The following is a 27802-nucleotide window of genomic DNA, read 5'->3' as shown; positions in this document are numbered from 1 at the left end:
CGTCGTAAAGCGTGGCGAGCCGTTAGGGTAGGCCTCAGGCATCGCGCTGCGGGGGAGGCCTAGGTGTCAGGGTCAGGGCTGGAGCTAGGGTTAGGGTTAGGCCCCCGGTGAGGCTGAGGGTCGAGATTTTGGTGCGGATGCGTGGTGGGGGACGTGTGCGTCGTAGGGCGCGGCCTGTCGTTAGGGTAGGCCTCAGGCTTCTGACGGCGGGGGAGGCCTAGGTGTCAGCGTCAGGCCTGGAGCTAGTGTTAGGGTTAGGCCCCCGGTGAGGCTGAGGGTCGAGATCGGGGTGCGGAAGCGTGTTAGGGGGCGTGTGCGTCGTAGGGCGCGGCGTGACGTTAGGGTACGCCTCAGGCTTCAGTCTGCGGGGGAGGCCTAGGGCTCAGGGCCAGGCCTGGAGCTAGGGTTAGGGTTAGGCTCCCGGTGAGGCTGAGAGTTGAGATCGGGTTGCGGATGCATGTTAGGGGGCGTTTGCGTCGTAGGCCGCGGCGTACCGTTAGGGTAGGCTTCAGGCTGCGGCGGAGGCCTAGGGGTCAGGTTCAGGTTTGGAACTAGGGTTAGGATTAGGCCCACGGTGAGGCTGAGAGTTGAGATCGTGGTGCTGAAGCGTGTTAAGGGGTGTGTGCGTCTTAGGGCGCGGCCTGCCGTTAGGGTAAGCCTTAGGCTTCAGGCTGCGGGGGGGGGCCTACGGGTCAGGGTCAGCCCTGGAGCTAGGGTAAGGGTTAGGCCCCCGGTGACGCTGAGGGTCGAGATCGGGGTGCAGATGCGTGTTAGGGGGCGTGTGCGTCGTAGGGCGCGGCGTGCCGTTAGGGTAGGCCTCAGGCTTCATGCTGCCCGGGAGGCCTAAGGGTCAGGATCAGGCCTGGAGGTAGGGTTAGGGTTAGGCCCCCGGTGAGGCTGAGCGTCGAGATCGGGGTGAGGATGCATGTTAGGGGGCGTGTGCGTCGTAAGGCGTAGCGTGCCGTTAGGGTAGGCCTCAGGATTCGCGCTGAGGGGGAGGCCTAGGGGTCTGGGTCAGGCTTGGAATTAGGGTTATGGTTAGGCCCCCGGTGAGGCTAAGGGTCGAGATCGGGGTGCGAATGCGTGTTAGGGGGCGCGTTCGTCATAGGGCGCGGCGTGCGGTTAGGGTAGGCTTCAGGCTGCGGGGGAGGCCTAGGGTTCAGGGTCGGGCCTGGAGCTAGGGTTAGGGTTGGGCCCAAGGTGAGGCTGAGGGTCGAGATTTTGGTGCGGATGCGTGTTGGGGGACGTGTGCGTCGTAGGGCGCGGCCTGTCGTTAGGGAAGGCCTCAGGCTTCTGGCTGCGGGGGAGGCCTAGGCATCAGGGTCAGGACCGGAGCTAGGGTTAGGTTTAGGCCCGCGATGAGGCTGAGGTTTGAGATCGGGTGCAGATGCGTGTTAGGGGGCGTTTGCGTCGTAGGGCGCGGCGTGCCATTAGGGTAGGCCTCAGGCTGCAGGCTGCGGGGGAGGCCTAGGTGTCAAGGTCAGGCCTGGAGCTAGGGTTACGGTTAGGTCCCCGGTGAGGATGAGGGTCGAGATCGGGGTGCGGATGCGTGTTAGGAGGCGTGTGCGCCGTAAGGCGTGGCGTGCCGTTAGGGTAGGCTTCAGGCTGCGTGGGAGGCCTAGGGGTCAGGGTGAGGCCTGGAGCTAGGGTGAGGATTAGTCCCCCGGCGAGGCTTAGGGTCGAGATCGGGGTGCGGATGCATGTTAGGGGGCGTGTGCGTCATAGGGCAAGGGGTGCCGTTAGGGTACGCCTCAGGCTTCAGGCTGCGGGGGAGGCCTAGGGGTCAGCGTCAGGCCTGGAACTAGTGTTACGGTTAGGCCCCCGGTGAGGCTGAGGGTCGAGATCGGGGTGTGGATGCGTGTTAGGGGGCGTGTGCGTCTTCTGGCGCGGCGTGCCGTTAGGGTAGGCTTCAGGTTGCGGGGGAGGTCTAGGGTTCAGGGTCAGGCCTGGAGCTAGAGTTAGGGTTAGGCCCACGGTGAGGCTGAGGGTGGAGATTTTGGTGCAGATGCGTGTTCGGGGACGTGTGCGTCGTAGGGCGCGGCCTGTCGTTACGGTAGGCCTCAGGCTTCTGGCTGCGGGGGAGGCCCAGTGGTCAGGGTCAGGCCTGGAGCTAGGGTTAGGGTTAGGCCCCCGGTGAGTCTGAGGGTCGAGATCGGGGTGCGGATGCGTGTTAGGGGGCATGTGCGTCGTAGGGCGCGGCGTGCCGTTAGGGTAGGCCTTAGGCATCAGGCTGCGGGGGAGGCCTAGTGGTCAGGGTCAGGACTGGAGCTAGGGTTATGGTTAGGTTCCCAGTGAGGCTAAGGGTCGAGATCGGGGTGCGGATGCGTGTTAGGCGGCGTGTGCGTAGTAGGGCGCGGCGTGCCTTTAGGGTAGGCCTCAGGCTTCAGGCTGCCGGGGAGGCCTAGTGGTCAGGGTCAGGGTTGGAGCTAGGGTTAGGTTTACGCCCGTGAGGAGGCTGAGGTTCGAGATCGGGATGCGGATGCATGTTAGGGGGCGTGTGCGTCGTAGGTCGCGGCGAGCCGTTAGGATAGGCTGCAGGCTGCGGCGGAGGCCTAGCGGTCAGTGTCAGGGCTGGAGCTAGGGTTAGGGTTAGGCCACCGGTGAGGCTGAGGGTCGAGATCGGGGGGAGGATGCGTGTTAGGGGGCGTGTGCGTCGTACGGCGCGGCGTGCCATTAGGGTAGGCTTTAGGCTGCGGGGGAGGCCTAGCGGTCAGTGTCAGGGCTGGAGCTAGGGTTACGGTTAGTCACCCGGTGAGGCTGAGGGTCGAGATCGGGGGGCTGATGGTGTTAGGGGGCGTGTGTGTCGTAAGGCACGGCGTGCCTTTAAGGTAGGCCTCAGACTTCAGGCTGTGGGGGAGGCCTAGGGGTCAGGGTCAGGGCTGGAGCTGGGGTTAGGGTTAGGCCCCCGGTGAGGCTGAGGGTTGACATCTGGGTGCAGATGCGTGTTAGGGGGCGTGTGCGTCGTAGGGCGCGGAGTGCCGTTAGGGTAGGCCTCAGGCTTCAGGCTGCTGGGGTGGCCTAGGCGTCAGGGTCAGGCCTGGAGCTAGGGTTACGGTTAGGCCCCCGGTGAGGCTGAGGGTCGAGATCGGGGTGCGGATGCGTGTTAGGGGGCGTGTGCGTCGTAAGGCGCGGCGTGCCGTTAGCAAAGGCCTCAGGGTTCAGGCTGCCCGGGAGGCCTAGGGGTCAGGGTGAGGCCTGGAGCTAGGGTTAGGGTTAGGACTCCGGTGAGGCTGAGGGTCGAGATCGGGGTGCGGATGCGTGTTCAGGGGAGTGTGCGTTGCAGGGCGCGGCGTGTCGTTCGGGTAGGCCTCAGGCTTCAGTCTTCGGTGGAGGCCTATGGGTCAGGGTGAGGCCTGGAGCTAGGGTTAGGGTTAGGCCCCAGGTGAGGCTGAGGGTCGAGATCGGGGTGCGGATGCGTGTTAGGGGGCGTGTGCGTCGTAGGGCGCGGCGCGACGTTAGGGTAGACCTCAGGCTTCACTCTGCGAGGGAGGCCTAGATGTCAGGATCAGTCCTGGAGCTAGGGTTAGGGTTAGGCCCCCGGTGAGGCTGAGGGTCGAGATCAGGTTGCGGATGCGTGTTAGGGGGTGTGTGCGTCGGAGGGCGCCGCGTGCCTTTAGGGTAGGCCTTAGGCATCCGGCTGCGGGGGAGGCCTAGGGGTCAGGGTCAGGCCTTGAGCTAGGGTTAGTGTTAGGCCCCCGCTGAGCTGAGGGTCGAGATCGGGGTGCGGATGCGTGTTAGGGGGCGTGTGCGTCGTAGGGCGCGGTGTGCCGTTAGGGTAGGCCTCAGGCTTCAGGCTGCGGGGGTGGCCTAGGTGTCAGGGTCAGGCCTGGAGCTAGGGTTACGGTTAGGCCCCCGGTGAGGCTGAGGGTCGAGATCGGGGTGCGGATGCGTGTTAGGGGGCGTGTGCGTCGTAGGGCGCGGCGTGCCGTTAGCAAAGGCCTCAGGCTTCAGGCTGCCCGGGAGGCCTAGGGGTCAGGGTCAGGCATGGAGCTAGGGTTAGGGTTAGGACTCCGGTGAGGCTGAGGGTCGAGATCGGGGTGCGGATGCGTGTTTAGGGGAGTGTGCGTCGTAGGGCGCGGCGTGTAGTTAGGGTAGGCCTCAGGCTTCAGTGTTCGGTGGAGGCCTAGGGGTCAGAGTGAGGCCTGGAGCTAGGGTTAGGGTTAGGCCCCCGGTGAGGATGAGGGTCGACATAGGGGTGCGGATGCGTGTTAGGGGGCGTGTGCGTCGTAGGGCGCGGCCTGACGGTAGGGTAGACCTCAGGCTTCAGTCTGCGAGGGAGGCATAGAGGTCAGGGTCAGTCCTGGAGCTAGGGTTAGGGTTAGGCCCAAGGTGAGGCTGCGGGTCGAGATCGGGGTGCAGATGCGTGTTAGGGGGCGTGTGCGTCGCAGAGCGCGGCGTGCCGTTAGGGTAGGCCTCAGGTTTCAGGCTGCGGGGGAGGCCTAGGGGTCAGGGTCAGGCCTGGAGCTAGGGTTAGGGTTAGGCCCTCGGTGAGGCTGAGGGTCGAGATTTTGGTGCGGATGCGTGTTGGGGGACGTGTGCGTCGTAGGGCGTGGCCTGTCGTTAGGGTACGCCTCAGGCTTCAGGCTGCGGGGGAGGCCTAGGGGTCAGGGTCAGGACTGGAGCTAGGGTTAGGGTTAGGTCCCCAGTGAGGCTGAGGGTCGAGATCGGAGTGCGGATGCGTGCTAGGGGGCGTGTGCGTAGTAGGGCGCGGCGTGCCGTTAGGGTAGGCTTCAGGCTGCGGGGGAGGCCTAGGGGTCAGTGTCAGGGCTGGAGCTAGGGTTAGGGTTAGGTCCCCAGTAAGGCTGAGGTTCGAGATCGGGGTGCGGATTCGTGTTAGGGGGCGTGTGCGTCGTAGGGCGTGGCGTGCCGTTAGGGTAGGCCTCAGGCTTCAGGCTGCTGGGGAGTCCTAGGGGTCAGGGTCAGGCCTGGAGCTAGGGTTAGGGTTAGGCCCCCGGTGAGGCTGAGGGTCGATGTCGGAGTTCGGATGCGTGTTAGGGGCCGTGTGCCTCGTAGGGCGTGGCGTGCCGTTAGGGTAGGCCTCAGGCTTCAGGCTGCCCGGGAGGCCTAGCGTTCAGGGTCAGGCCTGGAGCTAGGGTTAGGGGTAGGCCCCCGGTGAGGCTGAGGGTCGAGATCGGGGTGCGGATGCGTGTTCGGGGGCGTGTGCGTCGTAGGGCGTGAAATGCCATTTGGGTAGGCCTCAGGCTTTAGGCTGCGGGGGAGGCCTAGGGGTCAGGGTCAGGCCTGGATCTAGGGTTAGGGTTAGGCCCCGGTGAGCCTGAGGGTCGAGATAGGGGTGCGGATGCCTGTTCGGGGGCGTGTGCGTCATAGGGCGCGGCATGCCTTTAGGGTAGGCCTCAGGCTTTAGGCTGCGGGGGAGGCCCAGGGGTCAGGGTCAGCGCTGCAGTTAGAGTTAGGGTTAGGCCCCGGTGAGGCTGAGGGTCGAGATCGGGGTGCGGATGCGTGTTAGGGGGCGAGTGCGTCGTAGGGCGTGGCGTGCCGTTAGGGTGGGCCTCAGGCTTCAGGCTGCGGGGAAGGCCTAGGGGTCAGTGTCAGGCCTGGAACTAGGGTTAGGGTTAGGCCCCCGGTGAGGCTGAGGGTCGAGATCGGGGTGCGTATGCGTGTTATGGGGCCTGTGCGTCGTAGGGTGCGGCGTGCTGTTAGGGTAGGTCTCAAGCTTCAGGCTGCCCGGGAGGCCTAGGGTTCAGGGTCAGGCCTGGAGCTATGGTTAGGGTTAGGCCAAAGGTGAGGCTGAGGGTCGAGATTGGGGTGCAGGTGCGTGTTAGGGGGCGTGTGCGTCGTAGAGCGCGGCGTTCCGTTAGGGTAGGCCTCAGGTTTCAGGTTGGGCGGGAAGCCTAGTGGTCAGTGTCAGGCCTGCAGCTAGGGTTAGGGTTAGGCCCCCGGTGAGGCTGAGGGTCGAGATTTTGGTAAGAATGCGTGTTGGGGGACGTGTGCGTCGTAGGGCGCGGCCTGTCGTTAGGGTACGCCTCAGGCGTCAGGGTGCGGGGGAGGCCTAGGGGTCAGGGTCAGGACTGGAGCTAGGGTTAGGATTAGGTCCCCAGTGAGGCTGAGTGTCGAGATCGGGGTGCGGATGCATGTTAGGGGGCGTGTGCGTCGTAGGGCGCGGCGAGCCGTTAGGGTAGGCCTCAGGCTTCGCGCTGCGGGGGAGGCCTAGGGGTCAGGGTCAGGGCTGGAGCTAGGGTTAGGGTTAGGCCCCGGTGAGGCTGAGGGTCGAGATCGGGGTGCGGATGCGTGTTAGGGGGCGTGTGCGTCGTAGGGCGCGGCGAGCCGTTAGGGTAGACCTCAGGCTTCGCGCTGCAGGGGAGGCCTAGGGGTCAGGGTTAGGGCTGGAGCTAGGGTTAGGGTTACGCCCCCGGTGAGTCTGAGGGTCGAGATCGGGCTGCGAATGCGTGTTAGGGGGCGTGTGCGTCGTAGAGTGCGGCGTGCCGTTAGGGTAGGCCTCAAGCTTCAGGCTGTGGGGGAGGCCTAGGGGTCAAGGTCAGGGCTGGAGCTAGGGTTAGGGTTCGGCCCACTGTGAGGGTGAGGTTCGAGATCGGGGTGCGGAAGCGTGTTAGGGGGCGTGTGTGTCGTCGGTCGTTGCGTGCCGTTAGGGTAGGCCTCAGTCTTCAGTCGGTGGTAGAGGCCTAGGGGTCAGGGTCAAGCCTGGAGGTAGGGTTAGGGTTAGGCCCCCGGTGAGGCTGAGGGTCGAGATCGGAGTGCGGATGCGTGTTAGGGGGCGTGTGCGTCGTAGGTTGCGGGGTGCCGTTAGGGTAGGCCTCAGGCTTCAGGCTGCAGGGGAGGCCTAGGCGTCAGGGTCAGGGCTGGAGCTAGGGTTAGGGTTAGGCCCCCGGTGAGGCTGAGGGTCGAGATCGGGGTCCGGATGCGTATTAGGTGGTGTGTGCGTCGTAGGGCGTGGCGTGCCGTTAGGGTAGGCCTCAGGCTTCAGGGTGCGGGAGAGGCCTAGGTGTCAGGGTCAGGGCTGGAGCTAGGGTTAGGGTTAGGCACCCGGTGAGGCTGAGTGTCGAGATCGGGGTGCGGATGCGTGTTCGGGGGCGTGTGCTTAGTAGGGCGCGGCGTGCCGTTAGGGTAGGCCTCAGGCGTCAGGCTGCGGGGGAGGCCTAGGGGTCAGGGTCAGGCCGGGAGCTAGGGTTAGGGTTAGGCTCCCGGTGAGGCTGAGGGTCGAGATCGGGGTGCGGATGCCTGTTAGGGTGCGTGTGCATCATAGGGCGTGGCGTGCCGTTAGGGTAGGCCTCAGGTTTCAGGCTGCCCGGGAGGCCTATTGTTCAGGGTCAGGACTGGAGCAAGGGTTAGGGTTTGGTCCACAGTGAGGCTGAGGGTCGAGATCGGGGTGCGGATGCGTGTTAGGGGGCATGTACGTTGTACGTCACTGCGTGCCTTTAGGGTAGGCCTCAGGCTTCAGGCTGTGGGGGAGGCCTAGGGGTTAGGGTCAGGGCTGGAGATAGGGTTAGGATTAGGACCCCGGTGAGGCTGAGGGTTGAGATCGGTGTGCTGATGCGTGTTAGGGGGCGTGTGCGTCGTCGGGCGTGGCGTGCCGTTAGGGTAGGCCTCAGGCTTCAGGCTGCGGGGGAGGCCTCGGTGTCAGGGTCACGCCTGGAGCTAGAGTTACGGTTAGGCCCACGGTGAGGCTGAGGGTCGAGATCGTGGTGCGGATGCATGTTCGGGTGCGTATGCATCGTAGGGCGTGGCGTGCCGTTAGGGTAGGCCTCAGGCTTCAGGCTGCGGGGGAGGCCTAGTGGTCAGGGTCAGGCCTGCAGCTAGGGTTAGTGTTAGGCCCCCGGTGAGGCTGAGGGTCGAGATTTTGGTGCGGATGCGTGTTGGGGGACATGTGCATCGTAGGGCGCGGCCTGTCGTTAGGGTACGCCACAGGCTTCAGTCTGCGGGGGAGGCCTAGGGGTCAGGGTCAGGCCTCTAGCTAGGGTTAGGCTTAGGCCCCCGGTGAGGCTGAGGGTCGAGATCGGGGTGCGGATGCGTGTTAGGGAGCATGTGCGTCGTAGGGCACGGCGTGCCGTTAGGGTAGGCCGCAGGCTTCAGGCTGCGGGGGAGGCCTAGGGGTCAGGGTCAGGCCTGGAGCTAGGGTTGGTCTTAGGTCCCCGGTGAGACTGAGGGTCGAGATCGGGTTGCGGATGCGTGTTAGGGGGCGTGTGCGTCGTAAGGCATGGCGTGCCGTTAGTTTAGGCCTCAGGCTTCAGTCTGCGGTGGAGGCCTAGGGGTCAGGGTCAGGCCTGGAGCTAGGGTTAGGGTTAGGCACCCAGTGAGGCTGAGGGTCGAGATCGGGGTGCGGATGCGTGTTAGGGGGCGTGTCCTTCGTAGGGCGCGGTGTGCCGTTGGGGTAGGCCTCAGGATTCAGGCTGCAGGGGAGGCCTTGCGGTCAGGGTCAGGCCTGGAGCTAGGGTTAGGGTTAGGACCGCGGTGAGGCTGAGCGTTGAGATCAGGTTGCGGATGCGTGTTTGGGGGCGTGTGCGTCGTAGGGCGCGGCGTGTCGTTAGGGTAGGTCTCAGGCATCAGTCTTCGGTGGAGGCCTAGGGGTCAGCGTCAGGCGTGGAGCCGTGGTTAGGGTTAGGCCCCCGGTGAGGCTGATGGTCGAGATCGGGGTGCGGATGCGTGTTAGGGGGCGTGTGCGTCGTAGGGCGCGGCGTGCCGTTAGGGTAGGCCTCAGGCTTCAGGCTGCAGGGGAGGCCTAGGGGTCAGGGTCGGACCTGGAGCTAGGGTTAGGGTTAGGTCCCCGGTGAGGCTGAGGGTCGAGATCGGGGTGCGGATGCGTGTTAGGGGGCGTGTGCGTAGTAGGGCGCGGCGAGCCGTTAGGGTAGGTCTCAGGCTTCGCGTTGCGGGGGAGGCCTAGGGGTCAGGGTCATGCCTGGAACTAGGGTTATGGTTAGGCCCCCGGTGACGCTGAAGGTCGAGATCGGGGTGTGGATACGTGTTAGGGGGCGTGTGGGTCGTAGGGCGTGGCGTGCCGTTAGGGTAGGCCTCAGGCTTCAGGCTGCCCGGGAGGCCTAGGGGTCAGGGTCACGCCTGGAGCTAGAGTGAGGGTTAGGCCCCCGGTGAGGCTGAGGGTCGAGATTTTGGTGCGGATGCGTGTTAGGGGGCGTATGTGTCGTAGGGTGCGGCCTGTCGTTAGGATAGGCCTCAGGCTTCAGGCTGCGGGGGATGCCTAGTGGTTAGGGTCCGGCCTGGAGCTAGGGTTAGGGTTAGGCCCCCGGTGACGCTGAGGGTCGAGATCGGCGTGCGGATTCGTGTTAGGCGGCGTGTGCGTCGTAGGGCGCGGCGTGACGGTAGGTTAGGCCTCAGGCTTCTGGCTGCCCGGGAGGCCTGGGGGGTCAGGGTCAGGCCTGGAGCTAGGGTTCGGCTTAGGCCCCAGGTGAGGCTGAAGGTCGAGATCGGGGTGCGGATGCGTGTTAGGGGGCGTGTGCGTCGTAGGGCGCGGCGTGCCGTTAGGGTAGGCCGCAGGCTTCAGGCTGCGGGGGAGGCCTAGGGGTCAGGGTCAGGCCTGGAGCTAGGGTTAGGGTTTGGGCCCCGGTGAGGCTGAGGGTCGAGATCGGGGTGCGGATGCATGTTCGGGGGCATGTGCATCGTAGATCGCGGCCTGCCGTTAGGGTAGGCCTCAGGCTTCAGGCTGCGGTAAGGCCTAGGTGTCAGGGTCAGGCCTGGAGCTAGGGTTAGGATTAGGCCCCCGGTGAGGCTGAGGGTCGAAATTTTGGTATGGATGCGTGTTGGGAGACATGTGCGTCGTAGGGCGCGGCCTGTCGTTAGGGAAGGCCTCAGGCTTCAGTCTGCGGGGGAGGCCTAGGGGTCATGGTCAGGCCTGGAGCTAGGATTAGGGTTAGGCCCCCGGTGAGGCTGAGGGTCGAGATGGGGTTGCGGATGCCTGTTACGGGGCGTGGGCGTCGTAGGCCGCGGCGTGCCGTTAGGATAGGCCTCAGGCTTCAGGCTGCGGGGAGGCCTAGGGTTCAGGGTCAGGCTTGGAGCTAGGGTTAGGGTTAGTGCCCCGGTGAGGCTGAGCGTCGAGATCGGGGTGCGGATGCGTGTTAGTGGGCGTGTGCGTCGTAGGGCGTGGCGTGCCGTTAGGGTAGGCCTCAGGCATCAGGCTGCGGGGGAGGCCTAGGTGTCAGGGTCAGGATGGGAGGTAGCGTTAGGGTTAGGGCCCCGGTGAGGCTGAGGGTCGAGATCGGTGTGCGGATGCGTGTTAGCGGGCGTGTGCGTCGTAGGGCGGGGCGTGCCGTTAGGGTAGGCCGCAGGCTTCACTCTGCGGTGGAGGCCTAGGGGTCAGGATCAGGCCTGGAGCTAGGGTTAGTCTTAGGCACCCAGTGAGGCTGAGGTTCGAGTCGGGGTGCGGATGCTTGTTAGGGGGCGTGTGCATCGTAGGGCTTGGCGTGCCGTTAGGGTAGGCCTCAGGCTTCAGGCTGCCCGGGAGGCCTAGGGGTCAGGGTCACGCCTGCAGCTAGAGTTAGGATAGGCCCCCGGTGAGGCTGAGGTTCGAGATCGGGGCGCGGATGCGTGTTAGGGGGCGTGTGCGTCGTAGTGCGCGGGTTGCCATTAGGGTAGGCCTCAGGCTTCAGGCTGCGGGGGAGGCCTAGGGGTCAGGGTCAGGCCTGGAGCTAGAGTTAGGGTTAGGCCCCCGGTGAGGCTTAGGTTCGAGATCGGGGTGCGGATGCGTGTTAGGGGGCGTGTGCGTCGTAGGGCGCAGCATGACTTTAGGGTAGGCCTCAGGCTTCAGGCTGCGGGGGTGGCCTAGTGGTCTGCGTCAGGCCTGGAGCTAGGATTAGGGTTAGGCCCCAGGTGAGGCTGAGGGTCGAGATTTTGGTGCGGATGCGTGTTAGGGGGCGTGTGTGGCGTAGGGCGCGGCCTGTCGTTAGGGTAGGCCTTCAGGCTTCAGGCTGCCCGGGAGGCGTAGGGTTCAGTGTCACGCCTGGAGCTAGAGTTAGGGTTAGGCCCCCGGTGAGGCTGAGGGTCGAGATCGGGGTGCGGTTGCGTGTTAGGGGGCATGTGCGTCGTAGGGCGTGGCGTGTCGTTAGGGTAGGTCTCAGGCTTCCGGATGCGGGGGAGGCCTAGGGGTCAGGGTCAGGCCTGGAGCTAGGGTTACGGTTAGGCCCCTGGTGAGGCTGAGGGTCGAGATTTTGGCGCGGATGCGTGTTGGGGGACGTGTGCGTCGTAGGGCGCGGGCTGTCGTTAGGGGAGGCCTCAGGCTTCTGGCTGCGGGGGAAGCCTAGGGGTCAGGGTCAGGTCTGGAGCTAGGGTTAGGGTTAGGCCCCCGGTGAGGCTGAGGGTCGAGATCGGGGTGCGGATGCGTGTTAGGGGGCGTTTGTGTCGTAGGGCGTGGCGTGCCGTTAGTGTAGGCCTCAGGATTCAGGCTGCGGGGGAGGCCTAGGGGTCAGGGTCAGGGCTGGAGCTAGGGTAAGGGTTAGGCCCCCGGTGAGGCTGAGGGTCGATATCGGGGTGTGGATGCGTGTTTGGGGGCGTGTGCATCGTAGGGCTTGGCGTGCCGGTAGGGTAGGCCTCAGGCTTCAGGCTGCCCGGGAGGCCTAGGGGTCAGGGTCACGCCTCCAGCTACAGTTAGGAGAGGCCCCTGGTGAGGATGAGGGTCGCGATCGGGGTGCGGATTCATGTTAGGGGACGAGTGCGTCGTAGGGCGTGGCGTGCCGTTAGGGTGGGCCTTAGGCTTCAGGCTGCGGGGGAGGCCTAGGGGTCAGCGTCAGGCCTGGAGCTAGGGTTAGGGTTAGGCCCCCGGTGAGGCTGAGGTTCAAGATCGGGGTGCGGATGCGTGTTAGGGGGCGTGTGCATCGTAGGGCGCGGCGTGCCGTTAGGGTAGGCCTCAGGCTTCAGTCTGCGGTGGATGCCTAGGGGTCAGGGTCAGGCCTGGAGCTAGGGTATGGGTTAGGCCCCCGGTGAGGCTGAGGTTCGAGATCGGGGTGCGGATGCGTGTTAGGGGGCGTGTGCGTCGTAGGGCTTGGAGTGCCGTTAGGGTACGCCACAGGCTTCAGGCTGCCCGGGACGCCTAGCGGTCAGGGTCAGGCCTCGAGCTAGAGTTAGGGTTAGGCCCCCGGTGAGGCTGAGGGTCGAGATAGGGGTGCGGATGCATGTTAGGGGGCGTGTGCGTCGCAGAGCGTGGCGTGCCGTTAGGGTGGTCCTCAGGCTTCAGGCTGCGGGGGAGGCCTAGGGGTGAGCGTCAGGCCTGGAATAAGGGTTAGGGTTAGGCCCCCGGTGAGGCTGAGGGTCGAGATTGGGGTGCGGATGCATGTTAGGGGGCGTGTGCGTCGTGGGGCGCGGCGAGCCGTTAGGGTAGGTCTCAGTCTTCGCGTTGCGGGGGAGGCCTATGGGTCAGGGTCAGGCCTGGAACTAAGTTATGGTTAGGCCCCCGGTGAGGCTGAGGGTCGAGATCGTGGTGCTGAAGCGTGTTAGGGGGCGTGTGCGTCGTAGGGCGCGGCGTGCCTTTAGGGTAGGCCGCAGGCTACAGTCTGCGGGGGAGGCCTAGGGGTCAGGGTCAGGCCTGGAGCTTGGGTTAGAGTTAGGCACCCAGTGAGGCTGAGGGTCGAGATCGGGGTGCGGATGCGTGTTTGGGGGCGTGTGCGTCGTAGGGCGTTGCGTGCCGTTAGGCTAGGCCTCAGGCTTCAGTCTGCGGTGGATGCCTAGGTGTCAGGGTCAGGCCTGGAGCTAGAGTTAGGGTTAGGCTCCCGGTGAGGCTGAGGGTCGAGATCTTGGTGTGGATGCCTGTTAGGGGGCGTGTGCATCGTAGGGCGCGGCCTGTTGTTAGGGTAGGCCTGAAGCTTCAGGCTGCGGGGGAGGCCTAGGGGTCAGGGTCAGGCCTGGAGCTAGGGATAGGGTTAGGCCCCCGGTGAGGCTGAGGGTCGAGATCGGGGTGCGGATGCGTGTTAGGGGGCGTTTTTGTCGTAGGGCGTGGCGTGCCGTTAGTGTAGGCCTCAGGATTCAGGCTGCGGGGGAGGCCTAGGGGTCAGGGTCAGGGCTGGAGCTAGGGTAAGGTTTAGGCCCCCGGTGAGGCTGAGGTTCGAGATCGGGGTGCGGATGCGTGTTCGGTGGCGTGTGCGTCGTAGGGTTTGGAGTGCCGTTAGGGTAGGCCTCAGGCTTCAGGCTGCCCGGGAGGCCTAGCGGTCCGGGTCACGCCTGGAGCTAGAGTTAGGGTTAGGCCCCCGGTGAGGCTGAGGGTCGAGATAGGGGTGCGGATGCATGTTAGGGGGCGTGTGCGTCGCAGAGCGTGCCGTGCCGTTAGGGTGGGCCTCAGGCTTCAGGCTGCGGGAGAGGCCTAGTGGTCAGGGTCAGGCCTGGAGCTAGGGTTAGGTTTAGGCCCCCGGTGATGCTGAGGGTCGAGATCGGTGTGCGGATGCGTGTTAGGGGCCGTGTGCGTCGTAGTGCGCGGCTTGCCATTAGGGTAGTCCTCAGGCTTCAGGCTGCGGGGGAGGCCTAGGGGTCAGGGTCATGCCTGCACCTAGGGTTAGGGTTAGGCTCCCGGTGAGGCTGAGTGTCGAGATCGGTGTGCGAATGCGTGTTAGCGGGCGTGTGCGTCATAGGGCGCAGCGTGCCGTTAGGGTAGGCCTCAGGCTTCAGGCTGCGGGGGAGGCCTAGTGGTCAGTGTCGGGCCTGGAGCTAGGGTTAGGGTTAGTCCCCCGGTGACGCTGAGGGTCGAGATCTGGGTGCGGATGCGTGTTAGTGGGCGTGTGCGTCATAGGTCGTTGCGAGCCGTTAGGGTAGGCCTCAGTCTTCAGTCGGTGGTAGAGGCCTAGGGTTCAGGGTCAAGCCTGGAGCTAGGGTTTGGGTTAGGCCCCCGGTGAGGCTGAGGGTCGAGATCGGGGTGCGGATGCGTGTTAGGGCACGTGTGCGTCGTAGGTTGCGGCGTGCTGTTAGGGTAGGCCTCAGGCTTCATGCTCCGGGGGAGGCGTAGGTGTCAGGGTCACGCCCGGAGCTAGACTTAGGGTTAGTCCGCAAGTGAGGCTGAGGGTCGATATTAGGGTGCGGATGCGTGTTAGGGGGCGTGTGCGTCGTAGGGCACGGCGTGCCGTTAGGGTAGGACTCAGGCTTCAGGCTGCGGGGGAGGCCTAGGGGTCAGGGTCAGGGCTGGAGCCAGGTTTAGGGTTAGGCCCCCGGTGAGGCTGAGGGTCGATATCGGGGTGCGGATGCGGGTTAGGGGGCGTGTGCGTCGTAGGGCCTGGCGTGCCGTTAGCGTAGGCCTCAGGGTTCATGCTGCAGGGTAGACCTAGGTGTCAGGGTCACGCCTGGAGCTAGAGTTAGGTTTAGGCCCCCGGTGCGGCTGAGGGTCCAGATCGGGGTGCGGATGCGTGTTAGGCGGCGTGTGCGTAGTAGTGCGCGGCGTGCCGTTAGGGTAGGCTTCAGGCTGCGGGGGTGGCCTAGGGTTCAGGGTCAGTCCCGGAGCTAGGGTTAGGTTTAGGCCCGCGAGGAGGCTGAGGGTCGAGATCGGGGTGCGGATGCGTGTTAGGGGGCGTGTGCGTCGTAGGTCGCGTCGTGCCGTTAGGGTAGGCTTCAGGCTGCGGGGGAGGCCTAGGTGTCAGTGTAAGGGCTGTAGCTAGGGTTAGGGTTAGCTCCCTGGTGAGGATGAGAGTCGAGATCGGGGTGCGGATGCGTGTTAGGAGGCGTGTGCGCCGTAAGGCGTGGCGTGACGTTAGGGTAGGCTTCAGGCTGCGTGGGAGGCCTAGGGGTCAGGGTGAGGCCTGGAGCTAGGGTGAGGATTAGTCCCCCGGCGAGGCTGAGGGTCGAGATCGGGGTGCGGATGCATGTTAGTGGGCGTGTGCGTCGTAGGCCGTGGCGTGCCGTTATGGTGGGCCTCTGGCTTCAGGCTGCCGGGGAGGCCTAGGTGTCAGGGTCACGCCTGGAGCTAGAGTTAGGGTTAGGCCCCCGGTGAGGCTGAGGGTCGAGATCGGGGTGCGGATGCGTGTTAGGGGGCGTGTGCGTCATAGGGCAAGGGGTGCCGTTAGGGTACGCCTCAGGCTTCAGGGTGCGGGGGAGGCCTAGGGGTCAGCGTCAGGCCTGGAACTAGTGTTACGGTTAGGCCCCCGGTGAGGCTGAGGGTCGAGATCGGGGTGTGGATGCGTGTTAGGGGGAGTGTGCGTCTTCGGGCGCGGCGTGCCGTTAGGGTAGGCTTCAGGTTGCGGGGGAGGCCTATGGTTCAGGGTCAGGCCTGGAGCTAGAGTTAGGGTTAGGCCCACGGTGAGGCTGAGGGTGGAGATTTTGGTGCAGATGCGTGTTCGGGGACGTGTGCGTCGTAGGGCGCGGCGTGCCGTTAGGGTAGGCCTTAGGCATCAGGCTGCGGGGGAGGCCTAGTGGTCAGGGTCAGGACTGGAGCTAGGGTTATGGTTAGGTCCCCAGTGAGGCTAAGGGTCGAGATCGGGGTGCGGATGCGTGTTAGGCGGCGTGTGCGTAGTAGGGCGCGGCGTGCCTTTAGGGTAGGCCTCAGGCTTCAGGCTGCGGGGGAGGCCTAGGTTTCAGGGTCAGGCCCGGAGCTAGGGTTAGGTTTAGGCCCGCGAGGAGGCTGAGGGTCGTGATCGGGGTGCGGATTCGTGTTAGGGGGCGTGTGCGTCGTAGGTGGCGGCGTGCGGTTAGGGTAGGCTTCAGGCTGCGGGGGAGGCCTAGCGGTCAGTGTCAGGGCTGGAGCTAGGGTTATGGTAAGGCCCCCGGTGAGGCTGAGGGTCGAGATCGGGGTGCGGATGCGTGTTAGGGGGCGTGTGCATCGTAGGGCACGGCGTGCCTTTAGGGTAGGCCTCAGGCTTCAGGCTGTGGGGGAGGCCTAAGTGTCAGGGTCAGGGCTGGAGCTAGGGTTAGGGTAAGGCCCCCGGTGAGGCTGAGGGTCGAGATTTTGGTGCGGATGCGTGTTCGGGGATGTGTGCGTCGTAGGGCGCGGCCTGTCGTTAGGGTAGGACTCAGACTTCTGGCTGAGGGGGAGGCCTAGGGTTCAGAGTCAGGCCTGGAGCTAGGGTTAGAGTTAGGCCCCCGGTGAGGCTGAGGGTCGAGATCGGGGTGCGGATGCGTGTTAGGGGTCGTGTGCGTCGTAGGGCGCGGCGTGCCGTTAGGGTAAGCCTCAGGCTTCAGGCTGCGGGGAAGACCTAGTGTTCAGGGTCAGGACCGGAGCTAGGGTTAGGTTTAGGACGGCGAGGAGGCTGAGGGTTGAAATCGGGTGCGGATGCGTGTTAGGGGGCGTGTGCGTCGTAGGGCGCGGCGTGCCGGTAAGGTAGGCCTCAGGCTGCATGCTGCGGGGGAGGCCTAGGTGTCAGGGTCAGGTCTGGAGATAGGGTTACGGTTAGGTCCCCGGTGAGGATGAGGGTCGAGATCGGGGTGCGGATGCGTGTTAGGGGGCGTGTGCGCTGTAAGGCGCGGCGTGCCGTTAGGGTAGGCCTCAGGCTTCAGGCTGCGGGGGAGGCCTAGGGGTCAGGGTGAGGGCTGGAGCTAGGGTTAGGGTTAGGCCCCCGGTGAGGCTGTGGGTCGAGATCGGGGTGCGGATGCGTGTTAGGGGGCGTGTGCGTCATAGGGCGCGGGGTTCCGTTAGGGTAGGCCTCAGGCTTCAGGCTGCGGGGGAGGCCTAGGGGTCAGGGTGAGGCTTGGAACTAGGGTGAGGGTTAGTCCCCCGGCGAGGCTGAGGGTCGAGATCGGGGTGCGGATGCATGTTTGGGGGAGTGTGCGTCGTAGGGCGTGGCGGGCCTTTAGGGTGGGCCTCAGGCTTCAGGCTGCGGGGGACGCCTAGGGTTCAGGGTCAGGCCTGGAGCTAGAGTTAGGGTTAGGCCCCCGGTGAGGCTGAGGGTCGAGATAGGGGTGCGGATGCGTGTTAGGGGGCGTGTGGGTCCTAGGGCGCGGCGTGCCTTTAGGGTAGGCCTCAGGCTTTAGGCTGCAGGGGAAGCTCAGTGGTCAGGTTCAGCGCTGCAGTTAGGGTTAGGGTTAGGCCCCCGGTGAGACTGAGGGTCGAGATCGGGTGCGGATGCATGTTAGGGGGCGTGTGCGTCATAGGGCGCGGCGTGCCGTTAGGGTAGGCCTCAGGCTTCAGGCTGTGGGGGAGGCCTGGGGGTCAGGGTCAGGCCTGGAGCTAGGGTTAGGGTTAGGCCCCCGGTGAGGCTGAGGGTCGAAATCGGGGTGCGAATGCGTGTTAGGGGGCGTGTAAGTCATAGGGCGCGGCGTGCCGTTAGGGTAGGCTTCAGGCTGCGGGGGAGGCCTAGGGTTCAGGGTCGGGCCTGGAGCTAGGGTTATGGTTAGGCCCACGGTGAGGCTGAGGGTCGAGATTTTGGTGCGGATACGTGTTGGGGGACGTGTGCGTCGTAGGGCGCGGCCTGTCGTTTGGGTAGGCCTCAGGCTTCTGGCTGCGGGGGAGGCCTAGGGGTCAGGGTCAGGCCTGGAGCTAGGGTTAGGGTTCGGCCTCCGGTGAGGCTGAGGGTCGAGATCGTGGTGCGGATGCGTGTTAGGGGGCGTGTGCGTTCTAGGGCGCGGCATGCCGTTAGGGTAAAACTCAGGCTTCAGGCTGCGGGGGAGGCCTAGTGTTCAGGGTCAGGACCGGAGCTTGGGTTAGGTATGGGCCCGCGAGGAGGCTGAGGGTTGAGATCGGGTGCAGATGCGTGTTAGTGGGCGTGTGCGTCGTAGGGCGCGGCGTGCCATTAGGGTAGGCCTCAGGCTGCAGGCTGCGGGGGTGGCCTAGGTGTCAGTGTCAGGCCTGGAGCTAGGGTTACGGTTAGGTCCCCGGTGAGGATGAGGGTCGAGTTCGGGGTGCGGATGCGTGTTAGGGGGCGTGTGCGCCGTAAGGCGTGGCGTGCCGTTAGGGTAGGCCTCAGGCTTCAGGCTGTGGGGGAGGCCTAGGGGTCAGTGTCAAGGCTGGAGCTAGGGTTAAGGTTAGGCCCCCGGTGAGGCTGAGGGTCGAGATCGGGGTGCGGAAGCGTGTTAGGGGGCGTGTGCGTCGTAGGGCGCGGCGTGACGTTAGGGTACGCCTCAGGCTTCAGTCTGCGGGGGAGGCCTAGGGCTCAGGGCCAGGCCTGGAGCTAGGGTTAGGGTTAGGCTCCCGGTGAGGCTGAGAGTTGAGATCGGGTTGCGGATGCGTGTTAGGGGGCGTTTGCGTCGTAGGCCGCGGCGTACCGTTAGGGTAGGCTTCAGGCTGCGGCGGAGGCCTAGGGGTCAGGTTCAGGTTTGGAGCTAGGGTTAGGATTAGGCCCACGGTGAGGCTGAGAGTTGAGATCGTGGTGCTGAAGCGTGTTAAGGGGTGTGTGCGTCTTAGGGCGCGGCCTGCCGTTAGGGTAAGCCTTAGGCTTCAGGCTGCGGGGGGGGGCCTACGGGTCAGGGTCAGCCCTGGAGCTAGGGTAAGGGTTAGGCCCCCGGTGACGCTGAGGGTCGAGATCGGGGTGCAGATGCGTGTTAGGGGGCGTGTGCGTCGTAGGGCGCGGCGTGCCGTTAGGGTAGGCCTCAGGCTTCATGCTGCCTGGGAGGCCTAAGGGTCAGGATCAGGCCTGGAGGTAGGGTTAGGGTTAGGCCCCCGGTGAGGCTGAGCGTCGAGATCGGGGTGAGATGCATGTTAGGGGGCGTGTGCGTCGTAAGGCGTAGCGTGCCGTTAGGGTAGGCCTCAGGATTCGCGCTGAGGGGGAGGCCTAGGGGTCTGGGTCAGGCTTGGAATTAGGGTTATGGTTAGGCCCCCGGTGAGGCTAAGGGTCGAGATCGGGGTGCGAATGCGTGTTAGGGGGCGCGTTCGTCATAGGGCGCGGCGTGCGGTTAGGGTAGGCTTCAGGCTGCGGGGGAGGCCTAGGGTTCAGGGTCGGGCCTGGAGCTAGGGTTAGGGTTGGGCCCAAGGTGAGGCTGAGGGTCGAGATTTTGGTGCGGATGCGTGTTGGGGGACGTGTGCGTCGTAGGGCGCGGCCTGTCGTTAGGGAAGGCCTCAGGCTTCTGGCTGCGGGGGAGGCCTAGGCATCAGGGTCAGGACCGGAGCTAGGGTTAGGTTTAGGCCCGCGATGAGGCTGAGGTTTGAGATCGGGTGCAGATGCGTGTTAGGAGGCGTTTGCGTCGTAGGGCGTGGCGTGCCGTTAGGGTAGGCTTCAGGCTGCGTGGGAGGCCTAGGGGTCAGGGTGAGGCCTGGAGCTAGGGTGAGGATTAGTCCCCCGGCGAGGCTTAGGGTCGAGATCGGGGTGCGGATGCATGTTAGGGGGCGTGTGCGTCATAGGGCAAGGGGTGCCGTTAGGGTACGCCTCAGGCTTCAGGCTGCGGGGGAGGCCTAGGGGTCAGCGTCAGGCCTGGAACTAGTGTTACGGTTAGGCCCCCGGTGAGGCTGAGGGTCGAGATCGGGGTGTGGATGCGTGTTAGGGGGCGTGTGCGTCTTCTGGCGCGGCGTGCCGTTAGGGTAGGCTTCAGGTTGCGGGGGAGGTCTAGGGTTCAGGGTCAGGCCTGGAGCTAGAGTTAGGGTTAGGCCCACGGTGAGGCTGAGGGTGGAGATTTTGGTGCAGATGCGTGTTCGGGGACGTGTGCGTCGTAGGGCGCGGCCTGTCGTTACGGTAGGCCTCAGGCTTCTGGCTGCGGGGGAGGCCCAGTGGTCAGGGTCAGGCCTGGAGCTAGGGTTAGGGTTAGGCCCCCGGTGAGTCTGAGGGTCGAGATCGGGGTGCGGATGCGTGTTAGGGGGCATGTGCGTCGTAGGGCGCGGCGTGCCGTTAGGGTAGGCCTTAGGCATCAGGCTGCGGGGGAGGCCTAGTGGTCAGGGTCAGGACTGGAGCTAGGGTTATGGTTAGGTTCCCAGTGAGGCTAAGGGTCGAGATCGGGGTGCGGATGCGTGTTAGGCGGCGTGTGCGTAGTAGGGCGCGGCGTGCCTTTAGGGTAGGCCTCAGGCTTCAGGCTGCGGGGGAGGCCTAGGTTTCAGGGTCAGGCCCGGAGCTAGGGTTAGGTTTAGGCCCGCGAGGAGGCTGAGGGTCGAGATCGGGGTGCGGATTCGTGTTAGGGGGCGTGTGCGTCGTAGGTGGCGGCGTGCGGTTAGGGTAGGCTTCAGGCTGCGGGGGAGGCCTAGCGGTCAGTGTCAGGGCTGGAGCTAGGGTTATGGTAAGGCCCCCGGTGAGGCTGAGGGTCGAGATCGGGGTGCGGATGCGTGTTATGGGGCGTGTGCATCGTAGGGCACGGCGTGCCTTTAGGGTAGGCCTCAGGCTTCAGGCTGTGGGGGAGGCCTAAGTGTCAGGGTCAGGGCTGGAGCTAGGGTTAGGGTAAGGCCCCCGGTGAGGCTGAGGGTCGAGATTTTGGTGCGGATGCGTGTTGGGGGATGTGTGCGTCGTAGGGCGCGGCCTGTCGTTAGGGTAGGACTCAGACTTCTGGCTGAGGGGGAAGCCTAGGGTTCAGGGTCAGGCCTGGAGCTAGGGTTAGAGTTAGGCCCCCGGTGAGGCTGAGGGTCGAGATCGGGGTGCGGATGCGTGTTAGGGGTCGTGTGCGTCGTAGGGCGCGGCGTGCCGTTAGGGTAAGCCTCAGGCTTCAGGCTGCGGGGAAGACCTAGTGTTCAGGGTCAGGACTGGAGCTAGGGTTAGGTTTAGGACCGCGAGGAGGCTGAGGGTTGAAATCGGGTGCGGATGCGTGTTAGGGGGCGTGTGCGTCGTAGGGCGCGGCGTGCCGTTAAGGTAGGCCTCAGGCTGCAGGCTGCGGGGGAGGCCTAGGTGTCAGGGTCAGGTCTGGAGATAGGGTTACGGTTAGGTCCCCGGTGAGGATGAGGGTCAAGATCCGGGTGCGGATACGTGTTAGGGGGCGTGTGCGCCGTAAGGCGCGGCGTGCCGTTAGGGTAGGCCTCAGGCTTCAGGCTGCGGGGGAGGCCTAGGGTTCAGTGTCATGCCTGGAGCTAGAGTTAGGGTTAGGCCCACCGTGAGGCTGAGGGTTGAGATTTTGGTGCAAATGCGTGTTGGGGGACATGTGCGTCGCAGGGCGCGGCCTGTCGTTAGGGTAGGCCTCAGACTTCTGGCTGCGGGGGAGGCCTAGGGGTCAGGGTCAGGCCTGGAGCTAGGGTTAGGGTTAGGCCCCCGTTGAGGCTGAGGGTCGAGATCGGGGTGCGGATGCATGTTAGGGGGCGTGTGCGTCATAGGGCGCGGCGTGCCGTTAGGGTAGGCCTTAGGCATCAGGCTGCGGTGGAGGCCTAGGGGTCAGGGTCAGGACTGGAGCTAGGGTTAGGGTTAGGTCCCCAGTGAGGCTGAGGGTCGAGATCGGGGTGCGGATGCATGTTAGGGGGCGTGTGTGTCGTATGGCGCGGCGTGCCGTTAGGGTAGGCCTCAGGCTTCAGGCTGCGGGGGAGGCGTAGTGGTCAGGGTCAGGCCTGGAGCTAGGGTTAGGGTTAGGCCTCCGGTGAGGCTGAGGGTCGAAATCGGAGTGCGGATGCGTGTTAGGGGGCGTGTGCGTCGTAGGGCGCGGCGTGCCGTTAGGGTTGGCCTCAGGCTTCAGGCTGCGGGGGAGGCCTAGGGGTCAGTGTCAAGGCTGGAGCTAGGGTTAAGGTTAGGCCCCCGGTGAGGCTGAGGGTCGATATCGGGGTGCGGATGCGTGTTAGGGGGCGTGTGCGTCATAGGGCGCGGCGTGCCGTTAGGGTAGGCCTCAGGCTTCAGGCTGCGGGGGAGGCCTAGGGGTCAGGGTGAGGCCTGGAGCTAGGGTTAGGGTTAGTCCTTCGGCGAGGCTGAGGGTCGAGATCGGGGTGCGGATGCGTGTTAGGGGGCGTGTGCGTCGTAGGGCGTGGCGTGCCGTTAGTGTGGGTCTCAGGCTTCAGGCTGCGGGGGAGGCCTAGGGGTCAGCGTCAGGCCTGGAACTAGTGTTAGGGTTAGGACCCCGGTGAGGCTGAGGGTCGAGATCGGGGTGCGAATGCGTGTTAGGGGGCGTGTGAGTCATAGGGCGCGGCGTGCCGTTAGGGTAGGCTTCAGGCTGTGCGGGAGGCCTAGGGGTCAGAGTCAGGGCTGGAGCTAGGGTTAGGGTTAGGCCCCCGGTGACGCTGAGGGTCGAGATCTGGTTGCGGATGCGAGTTAGGGGGCGTGTGCATCGTAGGGCGCGGCGTGCCGTTAGGGTAGGCCTCAGACTTCAGGCTGCGGGAGAGGCCTAGGTGTCAGGGTCAGGGCTGGAGCTAGGGTTAGGGTTAGACCACCGGTGAACCTGAGGGTCGAGATCGGGGTGCGGATGCGTGTTCGGGGGCGTGTGCATCGTAGGGCGTGGCGTGCCCTTAGGGTAGGCCTCAGGCTTCCGGCTGCGGGGGAGGCCTAGGTGTCAGGGTCACGCCTGGAGCTAGAGTTAGGGTTAGGCCCCCGGTGAGGCTGAGGGTCAATATCGTGGTGCGGATGCGTGTTTGGGGGTGTGTGCGTCGTAGGGCGTGGCGTGCCATTAGGGTGGGCCTCAGGCTTCAGGCTGCGGGGGAGGCCTAGGGGTCAGCATCAGGCCTGGAACTAGGGTTAGGGTTAGGCCCCCGGTGAGGCTGAGGGTCGAGATCCGGGTGCGGATGCGTCGTAGGGCGCGGTGTGCCTTTAGGGTAGGCCTCAGGCTTCAGGCTGCGGGGGAGGCCTAGGTGTCAGGGTCAGGCCTGGAGCTAGGGTTAGGGTTAGGCCCCCTGTGAGGCTGAGGTTCGAGATCGGGGTGCTGATTCGTGTTAGGGTGCGTGTGCGTCGTAAAGCGTGGCGAGCCGTTAGGGTAGGCCTCAGGCATCGCGCTGCGGGGGAGGCCTAGGTGTCAGGGTCAGGGCTGGAGCTAGGGTTAGGGTTAGGCCCCCGGTGAGGCTGAGGGTCGAGATTTTGGTGCGGATGCGTGGTGGGGGACGTGTGCGTCGTAGGGCGCGGCCTGTCGTTAGGGTAGGCCTCAGGCTTCTGACGGCGGGGGAGGCCTAGGTGTCAGCGTCAGGCCTGGAGCTAGTGTTAGGGTTAGGCCCCCGGTGAGGCTGAGGGTCGAGATCGGGGTGCGGAAGCGTGTTAGGGGGCGTGTGCGTCGTAGGGCGCGGCGTGACGTTAGGGTACGCCTCAGGCTTCAGTCTGCGGGGGAGGCCTAGGGCTCAGGGCCAGGCCTGGAGCTAGGGTTAGGGTTAGGCTCCCGGTGAGGCTGAGAGTTGAGATCGGGTTGCGGATGCATGTTAGGGGGCGTTTGCGTCGTAGGCCGCGGCGTACCGTTAGGGTAGGCTTCAGGCTGCGGCGGAGGCCTAGGGGTCAGGTTCAGGTTTGGAACTAGGGTTAGGATTAGGCCCACGGTGAGGCTGAGAGTTGAGATCGTGGTGCTGAAGCGTGTTAAGGGGTGTGTGCGTCTTAGGGCGCGGCCTGCCGTTAGGGTAAGCCTTAGGCTTCAGGCTGCGGGGGGGGGCCTACGGGTCAGGGTCAGCCCTGGAGCTAGGGTAAGGGTTAGGCCCCCGGTGACGCTGAGGGTCGAGATCGGGGTGCAGATGCGTGTTAGGGGGCGTGTGCGTCGTAGGGCGCGGCGTGCCGTTAGGGTAGGCCTCAGGCTTCATGCTGCCCGGGAGGCCTAAGGGTCAGGATCAGGCCTGGAGGTAGGGTTAGGGTTAGGCCCCCGGTGAGGCTGAGCGTCGAGATCGGGGTGAGGATGCATGTTAGGGGGCGTGTGCGTCGTAAGGCGTAGCGTGCCGTTAGGGTAGGCCTCAGGATTCGCGCTGAGGGGGAGGCCTAGGGGTCTGGGTCAGGCTTGGAATTAGGGTTATGGTTAGGCCCCCGGTGAGGCTAAGGGTCGAGATCGGGGTGCGAATGCGTGTTAGGGGGCGCGTTCGTCATAGGGCGCGGCGTGCGGTTAGGGTAGGCTTCAGGCTGCGGGGGAGGCCTAGGGTTCAGGGTCGGGCCTGGAGCTAGGGTTAGGGTTGGGCCCAAGGTGAGGCTGAGGGTCGAGATTTTGGTGCGGATGCGTGTTGGGGGACGTGTGCGTCGTAGGGCGCGGCCTGTCGTTAGGGAAGGCCTCAGGCTTCTGGCTGCGGGGGAGGCCTAGGCATCAGGGTCAGGACCGGAGCTAGGGTTAGGTTTAGGCCCGCGATGAGGCTGAGGTTTGAGATCGGGTGCAGATGCGTGTTAGGGGGCGTTTGCGTCGTAGGGCGCGGCGTGCCATTAGGGTAGGCCTCAGGCTGCAGGCTGCGGGGGAGGCCTAGGTGTCAAGGTCAGGCCTGGAGCTAGGGTTACGGTTAGGTCCCCGGTGAGGATGAGGGTCGAGATCGGGGTGCGGATGCGTGTTAGGAGGCGTGTGCGCCGTAAGGCGTGGCGTGCCGTTAGGGTAGGCTTCAGGCTGCGTGGGAGGCCTAGGGGTCAGGGTGAGGCCTGGAGCTAGGGTGAGGATTAGTCCCCCGGCGAGGCTTAGGGTCGAGATCGGGGTGCGGATGCATGTTAGGGGGCGTGTGCGTCATAGGGCAAGGGGTGCCGTTAGGGTACGCCTCAGGCTTCAGGCTGCGGGGGAGGCCTAGGGGTCAGCGTCAGGCCTGGAACTAGTGTTACGGTTAGGCCCCCGGTGAGGCTGAGGGTCGAGATCGGGGTGTGGATGCGTGTTAGGGGGCGTGTGCGTCTTCTGGCGCGGCGTGCCGTTAGGGTAGGCTTCAGGTTGCGGGGGAGGTCTAGGGTTCAGGGTCAGGCCTGGAGCTAGAGTTAGGGTTAGGCCCACGGTGAGGCTGAGGGTGGAGATTTTGGTGCAGATGCGTGTTCGGGGACGTGTGCGTCGTAGGGCGCGGCCTGTCGTTACGGTAGGCCTCAGGCTTCTGGCTGCGGGGGAGGCCCAGTGGTCAGGGTCAGGCCTGGAGCTAGGGTTAGGGTTAGGCCCCCGGTGAGTCTGAGGGTCGAGATCGGGGTGCGGATGCGTGTTAGGGGGCATGTGCGTCGTAGGGCGCGGCGTGCCGTTAGGGTAGGCCTTAGGCATCAGGCTGCGGGGGAGGCCTAGTGGTCAGGGTCAGGACTGGAGCTAGGGTTATGGTTAGGTTCCCAGTGAGGCTAAGGGTCGAGATCGGGGTGCGGATGCGTGTTAGGCGGCGTGTGCGTAGTAGGGCGCGGCGTGCCTTTAGGGTAGGCCTCAGGCTTCAGGCTGCGGGGGAGGCCTAGGTTTCAGGGTCAGGCCCGGAGCTAGGGTTAGGTTTAGGCCCGCGAGGAGGCTGAGGGTCGAGATCGGGGTGCGGATTCATGTTAGGGGGCGTGTGCGTCGTAGGTGGCGGCGTGCGGTTAGGGTAGGCTTCAGGCTGCGGGGGAGGCCTAGCGGTCAGTGTCAGGGCTGGAGCTAGGGTTATGGTAAGGCCCCCGGTGAGGCTGAGGGTCGAGATCGGGGTGCGGATGCGTGTTAGGGGGCGTGTGCATCGTAGGGCACGGCGTGCCTTTAGGGTAGGCCTCAGGCTTCAGGCTGTGGGGGAGGCCTAAGTGTCAGGGTCAGGGCTGGAGCTAGGGTTAGGGTAAGGCCCCCGGTGAGGCTGAGGGTCGAGATTTTGGTGCGGATGCGTGTTGGGGGATGTGTGCGTCGTAGGGCGCGGCCTGTCGTTAGGGTAGGACTCAGACTTCTGGCTGAGGGGGAGGCCTAGGGTTCAGGGTCAGGCCTGGAGCTAGGGTTAGGGTTAGGCCCCCGGTGAGGCTGAGGGTCGAGATCGGGGTGCGGATGCGTGTTAGGGGTCGTGTGCGTCGTAGGGCGCGGCGTGCCGTTAGGGTAAGCCTCAGGCTTCAGGCTGCGGGGAAGACCTAGTGTTCAGGGTCAGGACCGGAGCTAGGGTTAGGTTTAGGACCGCGAGGAGGCTGAGGGTTGAAATCGGGTGCGGATGCGTGTTAGGGGGCGTGTGCGTCGTAGGGCGCGGCGTGCCGTTAAGGTAGGCCTCAGGCTGCAGGCTGCGGGGGAGGCCTAGGTGTCAGGGTCAGGTCTGGAGATAGGGTTACGGTTAGGTCCCCGGTGAGGATGAGGGTCAAGATCGGGGTGCGGATACGTGTTAGGGGGCGTGTGCGCCGTAAGGCGCGGCGTGCCGTTAGGGTAGGCCTCAGGCTTCAGGCTGCGGGGGAGGCCTAGGGTTCAGTGTCATGCCTGGAGCTAGAGTTAGGGTTAGGCCCACCGTGAGGCTGAGGGTTGAGATTTTGGTGCAAATGCGTGTTGGGGGACATGTGCGTCGCAGGGCGCGGCCTGTCGTTAGGGTAGGCCTCAGACTTCTGGCTGCGGGGGAGGCCTAGGGGTCAGGGTCAGGCCTGGAGCTAGGGTTAGGGTTAGGCCCCCGGTGAGGCTGAGGGTCGAGATTGGGGTGCGGATGCATGTTAGGGGGCGTGTGCGTCATAGGGCGCGGCGTGCCGTTAGGGTAGGCCTTAGGCATCAGGCTGCGGTGGAGGCCTAGGGGTCAGGGTCAGGACTGGAGCTAGGGTTAGGGTTAGGTCCCCAGTGAGGCTGAGGGTCGAGATCGGGGTGCGGATGCATGTTAGGGGGCGTGTGTGTCGAATGGCGCGGCGTGCCGTTAGGGTAGGCCTCAGGCTTCAGGCTGCGGGGGAGGCGTAGTGGTCAGGGTCAGGCCTGGAGCTAGGGTTAGGGTTAGGCCTCCGGTGAGGCTGAGGGTCGAAATCGGAGTGCGGATGCGTGTTAGGGGGCGTGTGCGTCGTAGGGCGCGGCGTGCCGTTAGGGTAGGCCTCAGGATTCGCGCTGCGGCTGAGGCCTAGGGGTCTGGGTCAGGCCTGGAACTAGGGTTATGGTTAGGCCCCCGGTGAGGCTGAGGGTCGAGATCGGAGTGCGGATGCGTGTTAGGGGGCGTGTGCGTCGTAGGGCACGGCATGCCTTTAGGGTAGGCTTCAGGCTTCAGGCTGTGGGGGAGGCCTAAATGTCAGGGCCATGGCTGGAGCTAGGGTTAGGGTTAGGCCCACGGTGAGGCTGAGGGTCGAGATTTTGGTGCGGATACGTGTTGGGGGACGTGTGCGTCGTAGGGCGCGGCCTGTCGTTTGGGTAGGCCTCAGGCTTCTGGCTGCGGGGGAGGCCTAGGGGTCAGGGACAGGCCTGGAGCTAGGGTTAGGGTTCGGCCTCCGGTGAGGCTGAGGGTCGAGATCGTGGTGCGGATGCGTGTTAGGTGGCGTCTGCGTCGTAGGGCGCGGCATGCCGTTAGGGTAAAACTCAGGCTTCAGGCTGCGGGGGAGGCCTAGTGTTCAGTGTCAGGACCGGAGCTTGGGTTAGGTATGGTCCCGCGAGGAGGCTGAGGGTTGAGATCGGGTGCAGATGCGTGTTAGGGGGCGTGTGCGTCGTAGGGCGCGGCGTGCCATTAGGGTAGGCCTCAGGCTGCATGCTGCGGGGGAGGCCTAGGTGTCAGGGTCAGGCCTGGAGCTAGGGTTACGGTTAGGTCCCCGGTGAGGATGAGGGTCGAGTTTGGGGTGCGGATGCGTGTTAGGGGGTGTGTGCGCCGTAAGGCGCGGCGTGCCATTAGGGTAGGCCTCAGGCTTCAGGCTGCGGAGGAGGCCTAGGTGTCAGTGTCAGGGCTGGAGCTAGGTTTAAGGTTAGGCCCCCGGTGAGGCTGAGGGTCGAGATCGGGGTGCGGATGCGTGTTAGGGGGCGTGTGCGTCATAGGGCGCGGCGTGCCGTTAGGGTAGGCCTCAGGCTTCAGGCTGCGGGGGAGGCCTAGGGGTCAGGGTGAGGCCTGGAGCTAGGGTTAGGGTTAGTCCTTCGGCGAGGCTGAGGGTCGAGATCGGGGTGCGGATGCATGTTAGGGGGCGTGTGCGTCCTAGGGCGTGGCGTGCCGTTAGGGTGGGTCTCAGGCTTCAGGCTGCGGGGGAGGCCTAGGGGTCAGCGTCAGGCCTGGAACTAGTGTTAGGGTTAGGACCCCGGTTAGGCTGAGGGTCGAGATCGGGGTGCGAATGCGTGTTAGGCGGCGTGTGAGTCATAGGGCGCGGCGTGCCGTTAGGGTAGGCTTCAG

This window comes from Kogia breviceps, chromosome 1 (assembly GCF_026419965.1).
Source record: "Kogia breviceps isolate mKogBre1 chromosome 1, mKogBre1 haplotype 1, whole genome shotgun sequence".
NCBI classification, from domain to species: Eukaryota; Metazoa; Chordata; class Mammalia; order Artiodactyla; family Physeteridae; genus Kogia; species Kogia breviceps.
Note: the sequence above shows the minus strand (reverse complement) of the source record.